Below are 18,701 nucleotides of genomic sequence, written 5' to 3' on the forward strand. Positions count from 1 at the left end.
TAACAAAAAGGGCTCTAAATAAACAGCAAAGTATTAAATTGTTTTCAAAGGTGGTTAAGAATACATGGATATGAATTAGTATCATCTTCTATAGGTTTATCTTTAGAATATTTATAACTATCAAAACGATAATTTTTTTTTTTTTGCAGAACTTCTTTTCAACTTAACAGCAATATTTTAAATTACCGTTAAGTAAGATCTTACATTACGTGTAAGAGTACTGAAGAGTAGGCACACTGAGACTTATTTATCATGTACTCACTGAAATGCAGCCTGAGTCCCTGCTCCAGTAGAAATGCTCTCTTATCTAAGGCTTTGATAGTCTTCACATAATCAGTGTGGCTGACTTTATATGATGGTTTGCATGGAATCCATGCTCTTTTACTGACTTTCTGGGGGGGTGGGTGGAACAAACTTTATGTTGTCAAATGTCAAGTTAGGAAGATTCATACTACAATGTCAACTTATAATGTCAAAATTCAGTCATGTATAATTTCCTTCCTTTCATCTGAGACACTGTCTTACCACCATTACTAATTTTTGAAAGGAAAAGTGAAAGATGGGGGTGGCACTATCCCTTTCAAGGGAAAAAGTGACAGACATTTATAAAAGTTCAGTATTAAACAAATGTAAACCTGATCAGTTGTTGATCACTGCTGACTATCATGAAGACACCATTTAAGATTTATCACTATAATCTACTCATCAACTGTCCAAATTGAAGGGGAAAATAACATCAATTGATCTGAAGCACTGGATTACTTGAGGATATAGGAATATACAGACATCAAATGAAGTATTTGTACTCGTATCCCGTTAAGCTGCACTGAACCGAGTTTCCACACTCAGGAGGCTAATGTGTTTAAACCACATTACCCATCTTATGTATAGAAGCAAACCTTGGGCAAATAAACATTTTTAAAAAAATCAGTCCTACCTTCCAATTGTGGAAACCTCTGAAATTAAGCCTAGGTAGAAAACATGCACAATCTGTAACTATGAAATGAGAGTGAAACAAACATCATATTCCAACAAATAACACGAAGTAATGAATCCCAGTATGAAATAAACCTCCTAGCATTTCCCACCCTCATTTCTGAGCACAATAAGGATTACAGAATGGTAATCAGTCCATTCCAACAATACCAAGAAAAATTAAGTCCACTGATACAGTTGTTGCTAACCTCATCCCAGCTTCTGTAATCTTACATGCGTACACCTAAGTCACTCACAGCAAAGACACATCTTCAACTGATTCACTTTGCTATTTTGTTACTTTATGTTGCCGGGGAAATTATTTCCAATGAGAAAACACTCTCATTTCACCAATGGACTACTTAACTTCAGAAAGACAAAACCTGCTTTTCAGGGAGAAAGTGGGATTGGGTGATTGGCAGTTGGCAAAGCTGATGCGAGCCTGGTGAACACTTGATCTGTTGGCAACAGACGCCCTTACACTGCACTATACATCAGCATCAGCTGAATTTGAGACCTTGGCAACTTGAGCATATTCATTAATACTGACTGCTACTTCTCAGTGGAGAAACACTGCTGAAGGTACAGGTGTAGATCATTTCAACTTTTTTCTTAGAAAATAACACACATCTGTTCACTGTAAAGTAATTACTGAATGGTAATTAGGACTTAAGCACTGGGGTTTAAATAACAAAATGAGTTTTTAGGACTTGGCCCAAATAGAACAAGTGAAATCTCAAGTTCTGTGCTATTTCACAATATAGCTTCTGAGATGCAAGGAATGAAACAGAAAGACCACCTAACTATAGGCTAAAAGCTTCAAGTTCATAGTCCTTGCTCCCAACCTGGCCAGCTCGTGAAGCTGAGCCATATATCTCATCCCTCGGGACCTGAATCTCTTCACCCAGAAAATGGGGAATTAGACAAAAGGTGACAACTCTCAACTCCAACATTCTAGGTGTCCCCTGACTTTCAGACACTGTAAAATAGTCATTTCAGTCAGTAGGTCAGGTTCCCAATTTGCTATCCAACACCAGACAAACCACATTATTAATTAAATTGATGCCTATATTAGACAGATGCCTAGAAACTTCAGGTATACCTAGAACGTTAAGATCATCAAAAAAGCAACAGAGTTTCAGAAAAACATCTATTTCTGTTTTAATGACTATGCCAAAGCCTTTGACTGTGTGGACCACAATAAACTGGAAAATTCTGAGAGAGATGGGAATACCAGATCACCTAACCTGCCTATTGAGAAATCTGTATGCAGGTCAGGAAGCAACAGTTAGAACTGGACATGGAACAACAGACTGACTGGTTCCAAATAGGAAAAGGAGTACGTCAAGGCTGTATATTGTCACCCTGCTTATTTAACTTATATGCAGAATACATCACGAGAAACGCTGGGCTGGAGGAAGCACAAGCTGGAATCAAGATTGCCGGGAGAAATATCAATAACCTCAGATATGCAGATGACATCACCCTTATGGCAAAAAGTGAAGAACTAAAGAGCCTCTTGATGAAAGTGAAAGAGGAGTGAAAAAGTTGGCTTAAAGCTCAACATTCAGAAAACGAAGATCATGGCATCTGGTCCCATCACTTCATGGGAAATAGATAGATGGGAAACAGTGGAAACAGTGGCTGACTTAATTTTGGGGGAGCTCCAAAATCACTGCAGATGGTGACTGCAGTCATGACATTAAAAGACGCTTACTCCTTGGAAGAAAAGTTATGACCAACCTAGACAGAATATTAAAAAGCAGAGACATTACTTTGTCAACAAAGGTCTGTCTAGTCAAGGCTATGATTTTTCCAGCAGTCATGTACGGATGTGAGAGTTGGACTGTGTGAAAGCTGAGTACCAAAGAATTGATGCTTTTGAACTGTGGTGTTGGAAAAGACTCTTGAGAGTCCCTTGGACTGCAAGGAGATCCAACTAGTCCATCCTAAAGGAGATGAGTCCTGAGTGTTCATTGGAAGGACTGATGTTGAAGCTGAAACTCCAATACTTTGGCCACCTGATACAAAAAGCTGACTCATTTGAAAAGACCCTGATGCTGGGAAAGATTGAGGGCAAGAGGAGAAGGGGACAACAGAGGCTGAGATGGTTACTCAATGGACATGGGTTTGGGAAGACTCCTGGAGCTGACGATGGACAGGGAGGCCTGGCATGCTGCAGTTCACGGGGTCACAAAGAGTCGGACATGACTGGGTGAGTGATCTGAACTGAACTGAGAAAGTTCAGATCCCATCTTAAGAAACTCTTCTGTCAAAAATTTTCAGCCTGAGTTACTTACAGGAAACACATGGGGTAAATTTTCGACATTCTCTCTCTCTTAGCACCCACCTCACATAAATTAGAAAAGAATCTCTATATGCTGGGGGTGGGGGTGTCACTGTTATTTTTTAACATTCCCCAGCCAATTCCAATGTTCGGACTTGAAAGCCCTATTTAAACCAAGTTAAAATTAATGAGAAATTAAGGGTGGCACTCTATGGGTATTCAAAAAGAGGTTCAACAAAAAAAAAAGGAACATTTTTAAAGCATCAAAATGCCTATAATGAGATGTAAAAATGTCAACTGAAATTATGAATGTGGGTTTTTTTTAACGATATAATTAAACAGAAGGTGAAAAAGCTGGCTTTATTCTACCCATCAGTTCAGTTCAGTTCAGTCGCTCAGTCGTGTCCGACTCTTTGCGACCCCATGAATCACAGCACACCAGGCCTCCCTGTCCATCACCAACTCCCAGAATTCACTCAGACTCACGTCCATCGAGTCAGTGATGCCATCCAGCCATCTCATCCTCTGTCGTCCCCTTCTCCTGTCCCCAGTCCCTCCCACCATCAGAGTCTTCTCCAATGAGTCAATTCTTCGCATGAGGTGGCCAAAGTACTGGAGTTTCAGCTTTAGCATCATTCCTTCCAAAGAAATCCAAGGGCTGATCTCCTTCAGAATGGACTGGTTGGATCTCCGTGCAGTCCAAGGGACTCTCAAGAGTTCTCCAACACCACAGTTCAAAAGCATCAATTCTTCGGTGCTCAGCTTTCTTCACAGTCCAACTCTCACATCCATACATGACCACTGGGAAAACCATAGCCTTGACTAGACGGACCTTAGTCGGCAAAGTAATATCTCTGCTTTTGAATATGCTATCTAGGTTGGTCATAACTTTTCTTCCAAGGAGTAAGCATCTTTTAATTTCATGGCTGCAATCACCATCTGCACTGATTTTGGAGCCCAGAAAAATAAAGTCTGACATTGTTTCCCCATCTATTTCCCATGAAGTGATGGGACCAGATGCCATAATCTTCATTTTCTGAATGTTGAGCTTTAAGCCAACTTGTTCACTCTCCTCTTTCACTTTCATCAAGAGGCTTTTTAGTTCCTCTTCACTTTCTGCCATAAGGGTGGTGTCATCTGCATATCTGAGCTTATTGATATTTCTGCCCATAAGTCCACCCAAAGTGGGTACTCTACTGAATCAATGAGTACAAAGGCTCATTCAAGACTGACTATGTGAAAGTTACAGAAATGTAAATGAGTCTGGGGCCAACTGAAATGGCAGTGGGATGGGGAGGGGGAAGTCTCCACACCCACAAGCATTTCTCAGTCTATCTGCTAGGTGTCCCACAATTCAATTCAATCTTGAGACTACTGTACACAGAGATAGTATTAACTTACCAAGGCTAAGAGGTCTGTCAAACAAGACTGCCTCCTTCCCCATCTCAGATGCCAGTCACAAACCCAGGTTGTTACTGGGGCATCTGACTAACAGGCTACAAATGCGAGGTTTCAAGACTCCCTCCAACTCAGGGTGCCAATTTCAAGCCTAGGTTGTTACCTGTACGAAAATTTGTCAGAAGAATAAACTAGAATTTCCCACAACTCCCTACTCAGGTTTAATTATTCTACTAGAATTCAGAGAAACATTTTGGATACCAAGATTAGAACGCATGAGTTATCAGATGCTCAAGATGCACAGAGCAAAGAATGGGGAAAGGACGTGGAACTTCCATGTCCTCCAGGCATACCACTTTTCCAACACCTCAAGGTTTCAATAACCCAGAAGCTCTCCAAACCCTCCAAACAGAAAGCTGGGGTTCGATGGAGGCTTCATTAAATAATCATGATTGATTAAAGCACTGGGCCAATGGCAATAGACTAAACCTCCAGCACCTTCCCCAGAAGTCCAGGGGTGGGACTGAGAGCGCCAACCTTCCAATCACCTGGTTGGTTCTCCTGGCAACCTGTTCTCATCCTTAGCTGGGGTCCAAAATTAACCTCATGAACCTAATAAGAAACACCTGGTCATGCTCAGTCCTTAGGAAATTTCAAGGGTTTGGCAGAGTTGTGAGTCAGGAACTATGGATGAAGACCAAATATATATGAGAAGTGAGAAATACATATTTGATCAACTGAATGACTGAATATATAATTTGCTTATAAATCATACTATCTCAAATATGCTTCAATATTTTTAACTAACAACCAAGAAAAAACAAGATTTTTAAATTCAATATGAAGAATAACTAAACCATTCTTTTAAACTCCACATGAATGATAATTGTTAAAAGACAAAATTGTTATGAAATAAATTTTGGAATGCTTTTAATACAGGAAGTAAGAATGAGGATTGATTGTAATCCGAGAGAACATACACATAGACAACTATGTGTATGGCATTAATGAAAAAGATAAAAATCTACATAGAATGTAGATTGACATAAAATTACACATGAATATGACTGCGTAATATTCTCAGAGCCCACACAAAAAGAAAAAAAAGAAGCAACATTTACTAACTCAAGACTCCTCTGAAAACCCAATAACATGGAAATTGCTTTATTGCCTAAAATATGACTAATAATAAATATTAGTTATTATCATTCAATTCATTTTTATTTGCTTTTCTACTGTATTTGCTTTGGGGTAAAAAATAGTTAATGATAAAAACCCTGGGCTTCCAATGAATTTTTGAGATGGTGAAGGAAGTGGGGAGATTCAAATAGACAATTAAAAATGATAAACCAGTGAGACCAAAGAAGGGGCAATTAAAAGAGAAAGATGAAGAGTCTCATCACACAGAAGAAGGAAACAAAGTTGAAGCCCTAAATAGATTAGTAAAATTTAGTCAATAGGGATGGGGAAAGCAGAAGAGGGCTAACATGTTCATACCTGAGTGAGCCAGGACCTGGGGTCCACACTATGATCAGCTGCATTCATCATATCACATGTACTGCCTCAAAGTTTGTCTGCTTCCCCCATTATTGGACCCTTTGCCATTTTGTTCCACCTCAGCCTGTATGGCTGCTGTCCAAATTCATGAGAGCACACACGATTCTGCCTCCTGACAGCCAACTGACACACACCCTAAAATCTCTGCCACCCCTGATAATTTCAGATTCATAGGAATCTCCACAGCAAATGAGGAATCTGGCTTCCTAAGCAGCTCCAAACATCAAAATTCTACCCATGCATTGCTCTGGCTGATCTTTCCATCACAAGATAGCAAGTGTCTCCAGGGTAAATCCCAGTAAGGTGCACATCCTCAGCCCAGGCAGTGCATACAAACATGGACTGGTAGGCAGACCTGGTGTCACCATATGTAAACCTTAGCGGCTTATTTATAAAAGAGGAATAACACCCCCTTGTGGGAGAGACTAGCTCCTTGTTTAGCAAGGTTATTTCCTTTCCCTACTGCACCCATGGCTGGATTACATTTCCCAGACACCTTTGCAATTAGGTGTAACCACGTGACTGAGTTCTCACCAATGGCACGTGGATAAAAGGACAGATACCTTTTCTATGTAACACCATTCTTGCTATCCTCACCTTATTTCTCCCTTCTTGTGTCAGATGGAACACAGAATCCAGCAAAGGTTTCAGAAACTCTGTGAAAGGATAGAACACAATTGGAAGGACACATGTATATTAAATGGTTAGGTGAAATAAAAACATCTATTCTGTGGTGCTTGTGGCTTACAGCACGAGGTAACCCAACTATGTGCTCCTGTACTAGGGCAGTTATACGTATTACATGCAGGGAATTTTTTGGTGGCCCAATGGTTAAGAATCTGACCTTCAATGCAGAAGACAAGGAGGGAGGGAAAATACTACGAGGGAACTAAGATCCCACATGCTGTGGGGCATCTAAGCCCTTGCACCACAACTACTGTCAGTGAAAGGTCCTGTATGATGCAACTAAGACCCAACGCATCCAAATGATACATTAACTTAACAAAACATTACATGCAAAATTCAACTGAAAATTCTTATCACAGCATTCAGAAACAAGGCATATTAAACCCCTGCTAACTATAACTTTTTATCACCTTTCTGATATTTATCAGTTCACACATCTGTATATTTTTTTCACTTTAGTCAATGACAAATTGCAGACACCGTAAGTGACCAACACACATATTTAAAACAAAATAGACTCTAAAAGTCATTCTTAATATTACTGACTAACAAATCCAAATACTGTCCAAGAAGAAACAAGTACAGCTTTTTCCTTCTTTCAGTAAAAATTCAATGCTTAAAAATGTTATTTCACAGTAAAGGAGAACTCACATTCATTATTTAGAGCACACTGGCACGAACGTATATTGATTTCTAGGTTTTATAATGAAATTTGCTTGATGTGGTTTTCTTCACAAATGAAATGAACATTGACCTGCCTGATTGCATATTGACAATAAAATCATCCTTAGATACAGAAGCCTTTGTAGATACTGTCAAGGAAAGTTAGACATGATGAACGGGCTCTTTTATAGGTTGACAATATTAGCGTTGATCCTAACTTTGATCTTTCCGTATGGTTTAGAAAGAGCAGGCAGAAAACGATTACTTCTCTTCTTCCTCACTTTACTTCAATATAATTCTATTTCAAGAACTTACTTGAGAAGAAGGAGGGGAGAGGCCCCATGGAAGGAAAAAGCACATTGTAAGAGTTTACATCTACCAAACAAATACAGGTGAAACATTGTCACCTGTCAGTAAACATAACTGCCTACAAAAAAAAAAAAAGACCAGAAGAGCTACAATACTTGGGCAAAGTACTGAAATGTATTCAACTATTTTGCATTTCCTCAAAATGAGAATTTCATCTCTCACAATTGCTGATTAAGTGCTTCTGTGGTTATCTGCATAGGATACACCATCTTATTAACTCAGTACAGAAGTTTATTTAGAAATCTTACACAACTACAAAGGGAGAAACAGCCAGTTTTCTGAGAACTGTATACATGTCACTTGCTGAGACAAATATTACTTCCGTTGGATTCTGTGTTTCTAGTTTTATTGTTTGACCTTCAGAGGGAAAGAAATGTTAAAACTGCACAAGCACAATCTTCATTCATTCAGTTCAGTCACTCAGTTGTGTCTGACTCATTGCGACTCCATGAAACGCAGCACGCCAGGCCTCCCTGTCCATCACCAACTCCAGGAGTTTACCCAAAGTCATGTCCATTAAGTATGCCATCAAACCATCTCATCCTCTGTCTTCCCCTTCTCCTCCAGCCCTCAATCTTTCCCAACACCAGGGTCTTTTCAAATGAGTCAGCTCTTCGTATCAGGTGGCCAAAATATTGGAGTTTCAACTTCAACATCAATCCTTCCAATGAACACCCAGGACTAATCTCCTTTAGGATGGACTGGCTGGATCTCCTTGCAGTCCAAGGGACTCTCAAAAGTCTTCTCCAACACCATGGTTCAAAAGCGTCAATTCTTCGGCGCTCAGCTTTCTTTATAGTCCAACTCTCACATCCATACATAACTACTGGATAAAACATAGCCTTGACTAGATGGACTTTTGTTGACAAAGTAATGTCTCTGCTTTTTAATATGCTGTCTAGGTTGGTCATAACTTTCCTTTCAAGGAGTAAGTGTCTTTTAATTTCATGGCTGCAATCACCATCTGCAGTGATTTGGGAGCTCCCCCAAAATAAAGCCAGCCACTGTTTCCACTGTTTCCCCATCTAATTGCTTCATTCATTACTGGACAGCTAATAAGTGCCTGATATGCATTCAGTTCAGTTCAGTTCAGTCTCTCAGTCGTGTCTGACTCTTTGTGACTCCATGGACTACAGCACACCAGGCCTCCCTGTCCATCACCAACTCCCAGAGTCTTGCCAAACTCAGGTCCATTGAGTCAGTGATGCCATCCAACCATTTCATCCTCTTTCGTCCCCTTCTCCTCCTGCCCTCAATCTTTCCCAGCATCAGGGTCTTTTCAAATGAGTCAGGTCTTCACATCAGGTATCCAAAGTATTGGAGTTTCAGCTTCAATGTCAGTCCTTCCAATGAACACCCAGGACTGATCTCCTTTAGGATAGACTCCTTGCAGTCCAAGGGACTCTCAAGAGTCTTTTCCAACATCACAGTTCAAAAAAATCAGTTCTTCAGTGCTTACTTTTCTCTACAGTCCAACTCTCACATCCATACATGACTACTGGGAAAAGCCAGAGCCTTGACTAGACGGACATTTTTGGGCAAAGTAATGTTTTTACTTTTTAATATGCTGTCTAGGTTGGTCATAACTTTCCTTCCAAGGAGTAAGTGTCTTTTAATTTCATGGTTGCAGTCACCATCTGCAGTGATTTCGGAGCCCAAAAATATAAAGTCAGCCACTGTTTCCCCATCTATTTGCCTGACATGCATTAGGCTCTTTAAAAAATAAAAAAGATATGATCCCTGCTCTTTGAGAACTTGTAATTAAGTAAGAACTTGACTGAGTTGTATCTGAGGCCCAAACTGGCTTCAGGAATATACAACTTACTACAGATCAAATCTCAAGTACCTGGTGGAAGTTTCAGTTGCAGAAAAACTATGTGGTTCTTAAAATGTTCAAATAAGAGCAAAATTAAGTTGGTGCATCCCACTTAAATCAATGATCACATTTTTAATTTTCAGAGTATTTCATAATCAGAAGAAAAGTTAAATAGTGGTATTTAGTAATTTTAAATATTTTACTATTTAAATATTACTAAATAATACACTGGATATGACAGAAAATCATTCAAATAATAAAAAGTATAGTAATAAGGTTAAAAAGTTTTTTGAAAGTCAACAGTTCATAGGAAAAGGCAATTCTAAACTCATGTTAAAGATAATTCATTTTTACATGTATTTTCTTCATCTTTTTTTAATAATAATAACTCATGATTTGAAAAAAGTGACTGTTGTAAGGAAATCCTAACTATATCCCACTCTACATCCATCAGCTACAAATAAACACTTAAACAGAATAGTATCTTTAGTGAGTTTCAAAGTAAACATATTTCATATAATTCTAAATTGACAGTTATGAGATTTTGATGTTATTCAGACCTGAAATACTGTCCTGGACTTCCCTAGACATCCAGTCATGATGCTGTGCTCCCACTGTGCAGGGCAAGTGTTCAATCCCTGGCTGGAACTGGGATCCTGCATGCCATGTGACATGACCAGACATTTCTAAAAAAATACAGCTCCAGAAATGCTATCCTTACTCAGCTTTCTCAATCATCCACTCAGCAAATTGCTATTTCAAATCCCAAGTGTTACTTTAAGAACTGACAGGGTTGCTATTTCTCTGGCCACATCAAATTTATTCAAAGTGGTGTCTCACCTCCTCCAAGGATTCTAAAACAAGATTAGTACAAGAACATTTTTTTTAATGTGCCCTAAGTCTAAATGGACAAGCTCTCCTATGGCCCAAGTGATAAAGGATCTGCCTACAATGCAGGAAATATGAGTTCGACCCCTGGGTCAGGAGATCCCCTGGAGAAACAAATTGCAACCCACTTAGAGGAGCCTTGTGAACTATAGTTCATAGGGTTGTAAAGAGTCAGACATGACTTAAGACTTTGTGGATCAAAACAAACTGGAAAATTCTTAGAAAGATGGAAATACCAGATCACCTTTCCTGTCTCCTGAGAAACTTGTATGCAAATCCAGAAGCAACAGTTAGAACCAGACATGGAACAATGGACTGGTTCAAAATTGCGAAAGGAGTATGTCAAGGCTGTATATTATCACAATGCTTATTTAACTTCTGTGCAGAGTACATCATGCACAATGCCGAGGTACCAGAATCACGAGAATCAAGACTGCTGGGAGAAATAGCAACAACCTCAGATATGCAGGTGATTCACTCTAATGGTAGAAAGTGAACAGGAACTAAAGAGCCTCTTGACAAGGGTGAAAGAGGATAGTGAAGAGGTTGGCTTAAAATTCAACATGAAAAAAAATGAAGATCATGGCATCCGGTCCCATTACTTCATGGAAAACAGATGGGGCAAAAGTAGAAAGAGTGGCAGATTTTATTTTCTTGGGCTCTAAAACTCACTGAACAAGACCCAGTTTCCCCCTCAGTCAGGCTCCCCCATCAAGAAGCTTCCATAAGCCTCTTATCCTTATCCATCAGAGGGCAGATGAAATGAAAACCACTATCACAGAAAACCAATCAAGCTGCCATGGACCACAGCTTTGTCTAAGTCAACGAAACAATGAGCCATACCGTGTAGGGCCACCCTAGACAGACAGGTCATGGTGGAGAGTTCTGACAAAACGTAGTCCACTGGAGAAGGGAATGGCAAACCACTTCAGTATTCTTGCCTTCTGAATGCCATGAACAGTATTAAAAGGCAAAAAGATAGGAAACTGAAAGATGAACTCCCCAAGTTGGTAGGTGCCCAATATGCTACTGAAGAACAGTGGAGAAATAACTTGAGAAAGAATGAAGAGTTGGAGCCAAAGCAAAAATAACACCCAGTTGTGGATGTGACTGGTGATGGAAGTAAAAAGTCTGATGCTGTAAAGAGCAATATCACATAGGAACCTGGAATGTAAGGTCCATGAATCAAGGTAAATTGGAAAGGGTCAACCAGGAAATGGCAAGAGTGAACATCAGCATTTCAGGAATCAGCAATTTTAGGAATTGCCCTTGGAGTACAGAATGAAGCAGGGCAAAGACTAACAGAGTTTTGCCAAGAGAATGCACTGGTCATTGCAAACACCTTCTTCCAACAACACAAGAGAAGACTCGAGAGGGAGGGAAAGATGGCGGAGGAATAGGACGGGAAGATCACGTTCTCCCTCACAAATTCCTCAAAAGAACATTTCAACGCCGAGCAAACTCCGCAAAACAACTTCTGTAGGCTGGCAGAGGACATCAGGCAACCAGAAAAGCAGACCATTGTCTTCAAAATCAGGTAGGAAAAAAATATAAAAGACGAAAAAGGAGACAAAGGAGGTGGGGAGGAGCTCCGTCCCGGGAAGGGAAGCCCGTCCCGGGAAGGGAATTTTAAGAGAGGTCTCCAAACACCAGGAAACACTCTCCCTGCCGAGTCTGTGGCGAGCCTTGGAAACACAGAGGCAACATAACAGGAAGGAAAAATAGATAAATAATTAAAACCAAGAGATTACAAGCCCACCAGTAACTCCCCCAGCGGAAAAGCAGCACAGACGCCTGCATCCGCCATTGGGAAGTGGGGGCAGGGCAGGGACGCGCGGGAGGCGCGGGCTGCAGAGCTCTGTAAGAATCGGGCACGAACGCCCCACGCTCCACCAGAACGATCTAACTTGGGCTAGCAAACCAGACTGTGGGATAGCTACCACGCGAAAAGCTCGAACATAAGACACCGCCAGGACCCAGCACAGAACAAAGGACGGAACGGAAAAGCCGGCTGCAGACCATTCCCCGCCGGGGACAAGCAGCCAGAGCCGTAAGGACTGGAAAGGGGCAATTGCAGACCGGGAGAGACTTTACTTACCTAACTGCAAGCAGGCTCCTTTGCTAGGACTTCTGGGGGTGCTGGACAGTCACAGTCTGCCTCACGGGGTGCGCCAGCAGTCCACCCAGAGAGCTGAGCGGCAGCGGCGGAAAAGGGGACAAGCCGCGGCGATTGCGCTCGCCAAACTCCTGGGCTACTCGGACCTGGGAAGGGCACAAAGCGCAGTCCCAGCCGCATTTGTGCCTCTGAGGGCTGCCTGAGGGCCGAACCTGAGCAGCTTGGACCGGGGAAGTGCACGCAGCCTAGGGCCGGCCCCAGACGGTTCCCGGCTGAGCATCGTAGAGCCGGAGCGGTTTGTGCGCCGCGAGGAAGGACAGGTCAAGCGGGGCAGAGATACTGTGTACACACGACAGTGCTATTTGTTTGCAGCATCCCCCCTCCCCACAGCGCGACTGAACTAGTGAGCCTAAAAACCAGCAAACAGAAGAAGTTAAACAGAGGGAACCACCTTGGAAGTGAGCCCACACGGCCCATAACATCAGAGAAGAGCCAGATATATTTTTAATTTTTAATATTTTTAAACCATTCTTTTTTTTTTGCCTTTTGCTTTTTTTTCTTTTTTTCCGAGCTTTTTTTAATTGTTAAATCTTCTATTTCTCCTCTAATTTTTATTTCTATAACCTAGTATTACTATTTTTAAAAAAAAAGACTTTTTTTTTTTTTTAAGGCAAACACCATATACTCTTTGGATGGTTGTTGGTGTTTTGTTATGTTTTGCTTTGTTTGTTTGTTTTTAATAATTCTTTTTTTTCTTTCTTCCTTTTACTTCTGCTTTTCTTTAATATTGTATCTTTGAAAATCCAACCTCTACTCCAGATTTTTAATCTTTGTTGTCAATTTTGTACATTTAAAACCCAAACTTCACTACCCAAGTTTACCTGAGAGCGAGATTACTGGCTTGTCCACTCTCTCCTCCTCTGGCCTCTCCTTTCTCTCCACCAGGTGGCCTCTGTCTCTTTTCTCCCCCATCTCTTCTCTATCCAACTCTGTGAATCTCTGTGTGTTCCAGACGGTAGAGAACACCTAAGGAACTGGTTACTGGCAGGATTTGTCTCTCCTACTCCTTCCTCTCTCTTATCCTCCTGGTCACCTCTGTCTACTTCCTCCCTCTCCTCTTCCCCGTATAACTCTGTAAATACCTCTGAGCGGTCCAGACTATAGAGCGCACATAAAGAAGTGACTACTGGCTAGCTTGCTCTCTCTCTTGATCTCACCACATCTCATTCCAGTTACCTCTAACTACCCCCTCCATCTTCTCTTCTCCTTGTAACTCAGTGAACCTCTCTGAGTGTCCCTCAAGGTGGAGAAACTTTTCATCTTTAACCTAGATGTTTTATCATCGGTGCTGTATAGATGGAGAAGTCTAGAGGCTACTGTGAAAATAAAACTGAAAACCAGAAGCAGGAAGCTTAAACCCAAAGCCTGAAAACATTAGAGAACTCTTGAATTCAGGGAACATTAAGCAATAGGAGCTCATCAAAAGCCTTCATACCTACACTGAAACCAAGCTCCACCCAAGGGCCAACAAGTTCCAAAACAAGACATACCACGCAAATTCTCCAGCAACACAGGAACACTCCCCTGAGCCTCAATATACAGGCAGCTCAAAATTATCCCAATACCTTTGATGTCTCATAACCCATTACGGGTCACTCCACTGCACTCCAGAGAGAAGAAACCCAGCTCCACCCACCAAAACTCCAACACAAGCCTCCCTAACCAGGAAACCTTGACAAGCCACTGATAGAACCCCACCCAAAGTGAGGAAGCTCCATAATAAAGAGAACTCCACAAATTATCAGAATATAAAAGTCCACCCCAAACGCAGCAATATAACCAAGATGAAGAGACAGAGGAATACTCAGCAGGTAAAGGAACAGGAGAGTTGCCCACCAAATCAAACAAAAGAGGAAGAAGTAGGAATCTACCGGAGAAGGAATTCCGAATATTGATAGTGAAAATGATCCAAAATCTTGAAATCAAAATGGAAACACAGATAAATAGCCTAGAGACAAGGATCGAGAAGATGCAAGAAAGGTTTAACAAGGACCTAGAAGAAATAAAAAGAGTCAAAATATAATGAATAACACAATAAATGAGATCAGAAACACTCTGGAGGCAACAAATAGTAGAATAACAGAGGCAGAAGATAGGATTAGTGAAATAGAAGATAGAATGGTAGAAATAAATGAATCAGAGAGGAAACAAGAAAAACGAATTAAAAGAAACGAGGACAATCTCAGAGACCTCCAGGACAATATGAAACGCTCCAACATTCGAATTATAGGAGTCCCAGAAGAAGAAGACAGAAAGAAAGATCATGAGAAAATCCTTGAGGAGATAATAGTTGAAAACTTCCTAAAATGGGGAAGGAAATAATCACCCAAGTGCAAGAAACACAGAGAGTCCCAAATAGGATAAACCCAAGGCGAAACACCCCAAGACACATATTAATCAAATTAACAAAGATCAAACACAAAGAACAAATATTAAAAGCAGCAAGGAAAAACAAATAACACACAAGGGGATTCCCATAAGGATAACAGCTGATCTGTCAATAGAAACTCTTCAGGCCAGGAGGGAATGGCAAGGCATACTTAAAGTGATGAAAGACAATAACCTACAGCCCAGATTACTGTACCCAGCAAGGATCTCATTCAAATACGAAGGAGAAATCAAAAGCTTTACAGACAAGCAAAAGCTGAGAGAATTCAGCACCACCAAACCAGCTCTCCAACAAATGCTAAAGGATATCCTCTAGACAGGAAACACGAAAGGGTGTATAAACCCGAACCCAAAACAATAAAGTAAATGGCAACGGGATCATACTTATCAATAATTACCTTAAACGTAAATGGGTTGAACGCCCCAACCAAAAGACAAAGACTGGCCGAATGGATACAAAACAAGACCCCTCTATATGCTGCTTACAAGAGACCCACCTCAAAACAAGGGACACATACAGACTGAAAGTGAAGGGCTGGAAAAAGATATACCACGCGAATAGAGACCAAAAGAAAGCAGGAGTGGCAATACTCATATCCGATAAAATAGACTTTAAAACAAAGGCTGTGAAAAGAGACAAAGAAGGCCACTACATAATGATCAAAGGAACAATCCAAGAAGAAGATATAACAATTATAAATATATATGCACCCAATATAGGAGCACCACAATATGTAAGACAAATGCTAACAAGTATGAAAGGGGAAATCAACAATAACACAATAATAGTGGGAGACTTTAATACCCCACTCACACCTATGGACAGATCAACTAAACAGAAAATTAACAAAGAAACGCAAACTTTAAATGATACATTAGATCAGTTAGACCTAATTGATATCTATAGGACATTTCACCCCAAAACAACGAATTTCACCTTTTTTCAAGTGCTCATGGAACCTTCTCCAGGATAGATCACATCCTGGGCCATAAATCTAAACTTGATAAATTCAAAAAATCGAAATCATTCCAAGCATCTTTTCTGACCATAATGCATTAAGATTAGATCTCAATTACAGGAGAAAAACTATTAAAAATTCCAACATATGGAGGTTGAACAACACACTTCTGAATAACCAACAAATCACAGAAGAAATCAAAAAGAAATCAAAATATGCATAGAAACTAATGAAATGAAAACACAACAACCCAAAACCTGTGGGACACTATAAAAGCAGTGCTAAGAGGAAAGTTCATAGCAATACAGGCATACCTCAAGAAACAAGAAAAAGTCAAATAAATAACCTAACTCTACAACTAAAGCAACTAGAAAAGGAAGAGTTGGAGAACCCCAGAGTTAGTAGAAGGAAAGAAATCTTAAAAATTAGGGCAGAAATAAATGCAAAAGAAACAAAAGAGACCATAGCAAAAATCAACAAAGCCAAAAGCTGGTTCTTTGAAAGGATAAATAAAATTGACAAACCATTAGCCAGACTCATCAAGAAGCAAAGAGAGAAAAATCAAATCAATAAAATTAGAAATGAAAATGGAGAGATCACAACAGAGAACACAGAAATACAAAGGATCATAAGAGACTACTATCAGCAGTTGTATGCCAATAAAATGGACAACGTGGAAGAAATGGACAAATTCTTAGAAAAGTACAATTTTCCAAAACTGAACCAGGAAGAAATCGAAAATCTTAACAGACCCATCACAAGCACGGAAATTGATACTGTAATCAGAAATCTTCCAGCAAACAAAAGCCCAGGTCCAGATGGCTTCACAGCTGAATTCTACCAAAATTTCGAGAAGAGCTAACACCTATCCTACTCAAACTCTTCCAGAAATTGCAGAGGAAGGTAAACTTCCAAACTCATTCTATGAGGCCACCATCACCCTAATACCAAAACCTGACAAAGATGTCACAAAAAGAAAACTACAGGCCAATATCTCTGATGAACATAGATGCAAAAATCCTCAACAAAATTCTAGCAATCAGAATCCAACAACACATTAAAAAGATCATACACCATGACCAAGTGGGCTTTATCCCAGGGATGCAAGGATTCTTCAATATCCGCAAATCAATCAATGTAATTCACCACATTAACAAATTGAAAATAAAACCATATGATTATCTCAATAGATGCAGAGAAGGCCTTTGACAAAATTCAACATCCATTTATGATAAAACTCAGAAAGCAGGAATAGAAGGAACATATCTCAACATAATAAAAGCTATCTATGACAAACCCACAGCAAACATTATCCTCAATGGTGAAAAATTGAAAGCATTTCCTAAAGTCAGGAACAAGACAAGGGTGTCCACTTTCACCGCTACTATTCAACATAGTTCTGGAAGTTTTGGCCACAGCAATCAGAGCAGAAAAAGAAATAAAAGGAATCCAGATTGGAAAAGAAGAAGTAAACTCACTGTTTGCAGATGACATGATCCTCTACATGGAAAACCCTAAAGACTCCACCAGAAAATTACTAGAGCTAATCAATGAATATAGTAAAGTTGCAGGATATAAAATCAACACACAGAAATCCCTTGCATTCCTATACACGAATAATGAGAAAGTAGAAAAGAAATTAAGGAAACAATTCCATTCACCATTGCAACGAAAAGAATAAAATACTTAGGCATATATCTACCTAAAGAAACTAAAGACCTATATATAGAAAACTATAAAACACTGATGAAAGAAATCAAAGAGGACACTAATAGATGGAGAAATATACCATGTTCATGGATTGGAAGAATCAATATAGTGAAAATGAGTATACTACCCAAAGCAATTTACAAATTCAATGCAATCCCTATCAAGCTACCAGGCACATTTTTCACAGAACTAGAACAAATAATTTCAAGATTTGTATGGAAATACAAAAACCTCGAATAGCCAAAGCAATCTTGAGAAAGAAGAATGGAACTGGAGGAATCAACTTGCCTGACTTCAGGCTCTACTACAAAGCCACAGTCATCAAGACAGTATGGTACTGGCACAAAGACAGACATATAGATCAATGGAACAAAATAGAAAGCCCAGAGATAAATCCACACACATATGGACACCTTATCTTTGACAAAGGAGGCAAGAATATACAATGGAGTAAAGACAATCTCTTTAACAAGTGGTGCTGGGAAAACTGGTCAACCACTTGTAAAAGAATGAAACTAGATCACTTTCTAACACCGCACACAAAAATAAACTCAAAATGGATTAAAGATCTAAATGTAAGATCAGAAACTATAAAACTCCTAGAGGAGAACATAGGCAAAACACTCTCAGACATAAATCACAGCAGGATCCTCTATGATCCACCTCCCAGAATGCTGGAAATAAAAGCAAAAATAAACAAATGGGATCTAATTAAAATTAAAAGCTTCTGCACAACAAAGGAAAATATAAGCAAGGTGAAAAGACAGCCTTCTGAATGGGAGAAAATAATAGCAAATGAAGCAACTGACAAACAACTAATCTCAAAAA

General features: G+C 39.9%; 1 protein-coding gene across 24 annotated transcripts in view; it reads right to left on the minus strand.

Annotated features, from left to right (window-relative positions):
• The window catches only part of LOC114108678 (contactin-4), a 1,043,928-nt gene that overhangs the window by 911,569 nt on the left and 113,658 nt on the right, over positions 1 to 18,701 (minus strand). For 7 of the 24 annotated variants that reach the window (XM_060402827.1, XM_060402839.1, XM_060402824.1 and 4 more), the window contains exon 2: positions 6,815 to 6,873. The exons of the other annotated variants lie outside the window; for them this stretch is intronic. The gene's annotated coding sequence lies outside the window, so the exon portion shown is untranslated. The remainder of the gene's footprint in view (positions 1 to 6,814; positions 6,874 to 18,701) is intronic. 24 annotated transcript variants of the gene reach the window in all.

Source organism: Ovis aries, chromosome 19, assembly GCF_016772045.2.
Source record: "Ovis aries strain OAR_USU_Benz2616 breed Rambouillet chromosome 19, ARS-UI_Ramb_v3.0, whole genome shotgun sequence".
In the NCBI taxonomy this organism is placed as follows: Eukaryota; Metazoa; Chordata; class Mammalia; order Artiodactyla; family Bovidae; genus Ovis; species Ovis aries.